The 7,729-nt window shown below is 40.2% G+C and overlaps 1 non-coding gene across 1 annotated transcript; it reads left to right on the top strand.

The window, feature by feature from the left end:
• The first annotated feature begins 7,341 nt into the window (after window positions 1-7,341).
• LOC114623879 lies at window positions 7,342-7,447 on the top strand. The gene has a single exon (XR_003711841.1). It is a non-coding gene; the product is annotated as a U6 spliceosomal RNA (small nuclear RNA).
• The last annotated feature ends 282 nt before the right edge of the window (window positions 7,448-7,729 follow it).

The raw sequence follows: 7,729 nt of genomic DNA, 5'->3' as shown, positions 1-7,729 counted from the left end.
TCTACCCCACGGGCTGAGGTCTTGAGCTGAATGAAAAAGGGAAAGTCGGTAGAGTGCCTGTATCTATCTTGGTGATGTAGGGTGTATCAGGTAGGATACTTTCTTATTTCCCCAAGATGTGAGCATGCAGCCTTATATACCTGCAATAAAGCCACCAGCCATTTTTCACTACCTTTGCCTTGTCCTGCCATGAAGGCCTGCATCTTCAAACTATGAAATAAAAGAAACTTCTCCCTTCAGGAGCTTCTGGCCAAGTATTTAGACACAGTGATAAGAAAAGTAAGTAATAGTTCTAGCAAACTAAAACCCATACCACTCTTCTCACATGGAGTTTCAAACTCTAGGGGAAACATTCTGATTGGAGTTGGACTTTCCCATAGCACTGTCATTATGTGGAAAGTAGGTTTCCTGAGAACCTTGGTACACTTTCCTGACCTGTTGTGAATTAGTTATCTGGAATTCTGATTAATGCACCCATCTTTAATATATTTAGGATGGTGCCACCTCAAAATTCTTCTTGTATTTGAGAGTGGTGGTAAAGTAGCATTTCTGGACATAAAGGGGCATTTTTTTTCATTTGACATATTTTTACACTTACTCTAATTGTGTAACATGAAGTGTTCAGTTTTTTTTTTCACAAGTGTTTCTTCCTAAGAAATTGGCACAACAGTAGTTCTCTTCAGTTTCCAGCCCCTTGAACTTATGTGGACAAAGACAGGACAGAGAAAAGGTAGAAGTTAAGGTGAAGGGTGATGGTATCACATATTCAAAGAACATCATTAAAAACATCTTAAGTTTAGTAGACTTCTCTTTTAAAGGATAGGTTAAAATTCCAGCAGCCATTTTAAATTGACAGTATAAAATCAGTTTAATTTAATTGCTTTTTAATTGCTTTGGCAGAGCCTGTGGTACACAGTCATTGGGATGAACACTAACAGTAGACATGGTAAGTGTAAGAGTTAAACTGTGCACCTTGACGGCTTGTGAGTTAAAACTCTTACTCTGATGGCCTCACGACAAAGCTTGCTTTTCAATGAACAAAGGTGAGGCTTAGTCACTGCCATTTTAGGTTTGTCTTTTCTATTAAGGCTATGGAGAAAAATCATTTATACTTGAGTTTTCATTTATCTATCAATAGGATCTTCCAGGCTGGAAAAGATTTGAAACAGCATAGTCTCCCCTTACGTTCCAATCGTGTCGAATGCATCATTATGGCACTGGGATTGAAACCAGGTATACCTTCCATCTTACTTACACATCGCAAATCTTACAGTTGCCAGGCTCTTCAGAGGGAGGCACTGTTAGAAAAGCACTCTTGTCCTTCAGCTGTTTATGCTTGCACACACATTTGCAGGGATGGCGGTTGCTAGGCTGGCTCTGGAAAAACATTCAGTCCCTTGAAGGTGCCTACAGGCAGAGGAATGCAAATGCTGCTTCTCCCCAGGAAACTGACCTTGAGTAGAAACTCAGAGTCCTATTGTCAGGGTCTTATGGGCTAGAAAGGAGACCAAGTCACTGATTGTGAACAAGACAGGCAAATGTCCTTTAGTACAACTTCAGTCTGAGCCAGCTGTCACAAGCCAAAGCTAGGTAGCACTGCTCATAGGTGAACAGGTTACATATATCAACAGAGGAAGCAATAGGCTTTTATTGATTTTATCCTAGGGTGAATGTGGCTTGGTCCATTGGTCATAGGCATCGTTTCCAGAGATGTTTTCCTGCTTCTTGAACATTCTAAGCTCCAGGTGTGTGGGCTAAGAGGTGGTGATGGCTATAAGTAAGTTTCTATTGCTGTGATACACACCATGACCACATGCAACTTGAGGAGAAAACGGGTTTATATCCATTGAGGGAAGTCAGCCAGGAACTCAAGGCAAGAATCTGGAGGTAGTTTTCTTACACAACACAGGACTACCTGTTAAAGGATGAAACTATCCACACTCCACATCAACTGTTAAACAAGAAAATGCCCCACAGCTTTGACAGGCCAATCTGATGGAGGCATGCTCTCACTTGAAGTTTTCTCTTCTCAAAATGATTCTGGCTTGTGCCAAGTCCCTCCCATCCCCCCCCCCCCCGAAAAAAAAACCCAAAACAACAACAGCAACAACAAACCCAGCTGTCGGTGATTTAACTCAGGAACTGGGTTGTATTCTGATGCTGGTGTAATCATCTTTCATAAATGTTCTGGCCTCGTGGTTTGGTTTGGGCTTTCTGGACAGGCTGATCTAGGCACTTGAGCTGCTGAGAAAGCACGGGAAGTATAAGGAAATGTATTTCTTAAGGTACAAAGCTGCAAAGAAAGGCACTTCTGGTCTCCATATGCAGAGGCACAAGTGAGCACAGCCTCATACTACCCCTGTCTCCAACCCCACATTCACTCAAAGAAAAGTGTATGTGGTTCAAAAGTCAATAGGCCAAGTTAACTCTGTCTTATACTTTGGAGAAAACACTTCTCAAATGATCGACCTGTCTGCAGGTAGGAGAGAAGAGTATCGGACTTACAGGCTCAGGCAACAAAAAGTCAAGCAGATGTGAAAAAGGCCGGCCTTTCACCTTTGTTAGTACATCTATGGGCTGTGGTAAAGAGTCAGTTGTTCTTAGCAAAAGTGACTTCAAGTTTCTGTAAAGAAACTTAGGCAATTGCTCTGTAACCCACTTATTAGGGGTTCTGAGGTCAGGAAAGCCCATAACGGTTTTCTCAGTTATGTGACTTCAAATGTCAGCTATATGCAAGAACCGAGTAGGCAAAGCTCAAAGGAGCTATTATGTTTTTCTACTCAGTAACAATTCCTCTTGGCCCTACTTGTTGCTTGTGTGTCCCTGTTGATCAATACTTGCCATAGCTTATGTAAACCCTTTCCTGAGGGGTTCTGGGTCTTTCCACAACCAGTGCTTTATGCAATGGTGGTAACCCCCACACTTCCACCCTCAGATTCTCACATTGTATTGGATCCTCACAATTACCTATAAGGAAAACCATCCCCACAGTACTCTTGACAAACAGGCTTTTAACCATAAGGAGATGGCTGTAGTCATTGTCAGAACAAAGAAAAACATCTGAAGATATTCTAAGGTGGCATTTGGTGTTACCATTTGGTGACTGGAGAACATTTTTATTTTCCACATCTGCATCTTCTTTATTATATAGTTCATTTCATTTTTAACTAAGGTATAGTTACGCCACTACCTCCTCTTCTTCCCAATTCCTACCCCATCCCACACCACACTCCCTCTCAAATTGATGGTCTCTTGTTCTTTTAATTATTGTTAAACACACACACACACAAACACACACACCATGCTACAGGATTCATTTCCTCTATCATTCACTGTGTTTCCTGAGTCCTTCTTGAGCTGAGAATACAGGAGCTCAGTGATGCATAGTCCTACTTGTGGGAAACAGTTGTAAAGACCAGATGAGAGCAGTGTGGTAGAATTCGAGGGGACACTCACTGCACTGTGACTTTATCTTGTCCTCCCTCAGCCTATGTTGAGGTTAGACATCCTTGTAGAGTCAATCAATCTGGTTCTATCACCCTCATTGTCACATGGCAGAAAGTGGGTGCTATGAGAATAAGAGGAAACGAGAGAAGTGCTTATTGATCAAACTCATGTTCTGGAAGCCACAGTTTGCTCCAAGAGGTTTGTTTGAAATTCCCCTGCTCTGCCTGCACCCCAATATCCACTATGCTTGCAGGGACTTGGGTAGCAGACTGACTCTTATAATTTCCCCAGAGAAATAAAGATAAGTCCTAGGAAGCTCATCTCTGGTTCACAGACACTGCAACTCCAGTGTGTGTTAATGGAGAAGATGGGTTCCTTTATCAGGATAACGATACAAACTTCAGATTTTTTTCCACCTTCAAAGTAGAGTTTTAGGCCTTGATTTAGGAATGATATTTGACACAAGATAGTGGAAGACACTCAGACAATCGAAGGATTTAAATTTACAGGTCCCGTCTTTACTATGATCTGGTTTTTGATCCTTGTTCAGCGGGGGGTTGGGGTGGGGGTGGGGGGGAGGGGGCAGTTATCAGAGTTCAGCTCCTGTCTCAGCTCAGCTCTAGCTAGGATCTCTGAAGCTTGGACAAATCTTTCATTGGAATTTTATTTCTTCATTACATACTGGACACATGAGTGTACACACACAGCCACAATTAATGTCACAAATCACAGATTTAGGGTTTTTTTAGTTTTTCTCATTTACTTATTTTGTAAAAGGCTCCTCCCTAATTGTCTCATCTAAAGCATATCATTTAAAAATTAGCTACATTTACTTAGTGTGTGTGTGTGTGTGTGTGTGTGTGTACTTCTGTGCATGTAGGGAAATCAGTTCTCTCTGTCTACTATGCGAGTCCTGACATACTTCTATCACTGTATAGGTTTTATTAGCCATGGGCTTGGTCATTGTATTAGATAGTTTTATGCCAACTTGATGGAAGCTAAAGTCATCTGAGAAGAGGAACTCTCACCTGATAAAATGCCTACATGGGGTCAGGTTGTAGGCAGGTCTGTAGGGAATTTTTAAAATTACTGATCGATAGGGGAGGGCCTAAAGCATTGTTGGTGGTGCCATCCCTGGGCTGGTGGTCCTAGGCTTTATAACAAAGCAGGCTTTAGAAGCCATGAGGAGCAAGCCGGTAAGCAGCACCCCTCTATGGCTTCTGCATCAGCTCCTGCCTCCAGGTTCCTGTTCTGCTTGAGATCCTGTCCTGACTTCTTCAATGACAAGCAATGATGTGTAAGTATAAACCAAATAAACTTCTTTCTCCACAACTTGCTTTTGGTCCTGATTGAAGCAATAGAAATCCTAACTTAGACAGCCATCGATGATAAAAACAAAACAAAACAAAAAAACGTGGTGGTGTGGCTGAGTCCAAGTTTCTCAAAATTGTTACAGGTGAGAGAGATGAACAGGCAAATTGAAAATGGCACTGGAATGTGCCCATGCATAGGAACAATCCAGCTGTCACTGCAGGGAATTGTCTTTACATCCTTCTGCAAGGCTATGGATCCTGGGATTTGGGTCAGAGGACAGGGTTCATATAGGGGTCAGGACAAAAGTGGCTCCATCTAAGCTGAGTGCTTATCATTTAATTCAAGCTAAAGTCAAGATATCAGGCGTGTACTCAAGGCTGAAGGCACTGGGTCTGGTGTAAAGGCCCGTGTAACACTCTCCTGATTTGTTTGTCTTTTGCACACTGAGAAATTATGAGAAGAAAACCGGGTAGGACTAGTTAGGTGCACAACTGGGATTTTTACTCAGATGGCTTCAGTCAGGTCAGACTGAATGCATACATATTTGTGTTATACCAAAGTAATTTTATAGTTTTGAATATGGAAATAAAAATGTGAGTATAAGTACTTCATTGTCTTTTATGTACTGTACAGTGTTAAAGATTTATTTTACTTTTAGGTGTATAGGTAAGTGTGCATATGTGTTCATGTGTGTGTGTGTGTGTGTTTGTGTGTGTATGTGCCCAAGGAAGTCAGAGACAGTGGATTTCCCTGGAGCTATAATAAGAGGTGGTTTCGAACTGCCTAATGTGAGGATTGAGAACTGAATTCCAGTTTTCTAGAAGATCAACCACTCAACCACGGAGCCATCTCTCTAGCCTCTCCTGATAGTTATTACTAATGGTGATCTTCATATATATATATATATATATATATAAAAAAAATAATATATATATATTTACCAGATCCTAGGAAATGTTTTTTTTTTTAAAGGATCATTTTTATCCTTTCTCTTGTTGTGTATGTCTCTTTCTCTGTCTCTCTTTCCAAGACAGGATCTTTCTATGTAGTCCAAGCTGGCCACAGACTTCTGCCTCAGTCTCCCAAGTTTGGTGATTGTAAGTATAACTCGCCATGCCCATCCATAATCTTACATTCATGTCAAGTGAACTCCTTGGCTGTCTTTCAATGCTCTGGATAGATTCAGATTGGGAAATGAGATTTTCTTCAGAATTTTAAGATCTTGGTGAGCCCATTTTTATTCCAAAGGATTGTTCTAAATTCTTGTCAGTCATCTTTCCAGTCTTACAGGAATTGAATAAGACCATGAGATTTGAACCAGAAACAAAAATTCTTAGGGTTCTTTTTTCCCCTGCAGAATACAGCATTTTAACAGTAAGAAGAAAATGCATTCTGACAACCATCATGTATTCCAGACTATGTGTACAGCCTCCAGTGATCTGTGCCACTTAGCTGGACATTGTCCACATTATAGGACAAAGTAATTAGTTAGACTTAAAGGAACTAAGGCTTCAACTGAGCCCGTAGGCACCTCACACGCTGTGTTAATTCCAAGTTTCCATTTGCTCCTGTGATGGAGTATCCTCCTGGCTAGAAATTGCTCAATGTAGCGTATAGAAAAAGCAATGTCCACTACTTCTAATTATGCTGTGGGATATACTGGCTTCTTTTCAGATTATATAAATCTATGGTCTTTTACAGTTCCATCACGAAGCTTAGCGGAGTCACCAAGCCTTTATTATCCCCATGAAGTCACCTTTCCCTATTTCTGAAGGCACTTATTTCACATGGGCTTTCAAGAAGAAAATGAAAATTTCAAAGTCTGAGTTTTAGTTATAGATACAAGGGTGATAGTCAGTAACTTTAACTGTAGTGAATATAATCACTAGGTTCATTTTGGCTTCAGAGCATTCAAATGGAGCAGAGATGTTCATTTGGGTAAAATTAATATGTGTCAGAAATAGAGTCAGATGTTCGTCATATCAATATAATTAATTTTTGAAACTCATTGAGTCTTTCAAGAAAGGAGAGTCAATTAGTGAACAGTAAGTTACCTTCGAAAAGAAACTCTTCCCACAGTTTATTGTTCAAAGGTACTATTAGAAAATGTGTCTTTGAACAGTGAATACATTTTTAGCTTAAAAATCAGACATTTGATTAGAAAAGAAGTTAAAACAAAGCACCAGGTACAGTGATGTGTGCCTGTATCTGGCTATCAGAGAGAGTGAAGAAGTATGGTTGCTGGAATCCAGGGGATCGAGACTGGCTTGAACAACATATTGAGACTTGATCTTTTACAAAAGAGGATGATTAACTTTTCAAACTTTTGAGTCACATGCAGTGTTCCAACTTGAAACTTGCCCTCAAAACAGGATGGGATGTTTCACATAGAAATGCTTTAATTTTGCACATACCTGAGTTTGAACCTCTTGATGTCTTAAGTAACATAAAATACTAATCACAAAATCATCATCTTCTTCTCCTTCTCCTCCTTCTTTTTTTCTTCTTCTTCCTCCTCTTTCTCCTCTACTTCCTCCTCCTCTACTTTTTCCTGCTGACTTAAAATAAAATCAAAATCAGGTGCTATCTTCAGCAGCACTTATACTAAAATTGAAACAATACAGGGAAGATCAGCATCACCCTCACACAAGGATGGCATGAAATCCAGGAAGCAGTCCATATTTTAAAAATAAATAAATAATAAATCAAAATTAATTTCTCTCTAAGACAATGGTGATAGATATCCTTTAGCATCAACTTTCATTTCAATATTGATGATGGGGCAGAAAGATGATAAAATCAGAGAGAGGGCATGGGAGGGGCTAAGTGGCTTTTCTTTGCAATAGTTGGGTTGGTGCTGAGTAAAAAACCAGCATCCATGTAGCTAAGATAAGAGATGATAGTGTTAAACTTACCACAGGTTAAGGGGTGAGAATTTCTTTCCAAAGTGAGCAGAAAGAATGTACAA

This window comes from Grammomys surdaster, unplaced genomic scaffold, assembly GCF_004785775.1.
Source record: "Grammomys surdaster isolate TR1022 unplaced genomic scaffold, NIH_TR_1.0 64, whole genome shotgun sequence".
NCBI lineage: Eukaryota > Metazoa > Chordata > Mammalia > Rodentia > Muridae > Grammomys > Grammomys surdaster.
Note: the sequence above shows the minus strand (reverse complement) of the source record. Positions and strands in the feature narration are given on the sequence as shown.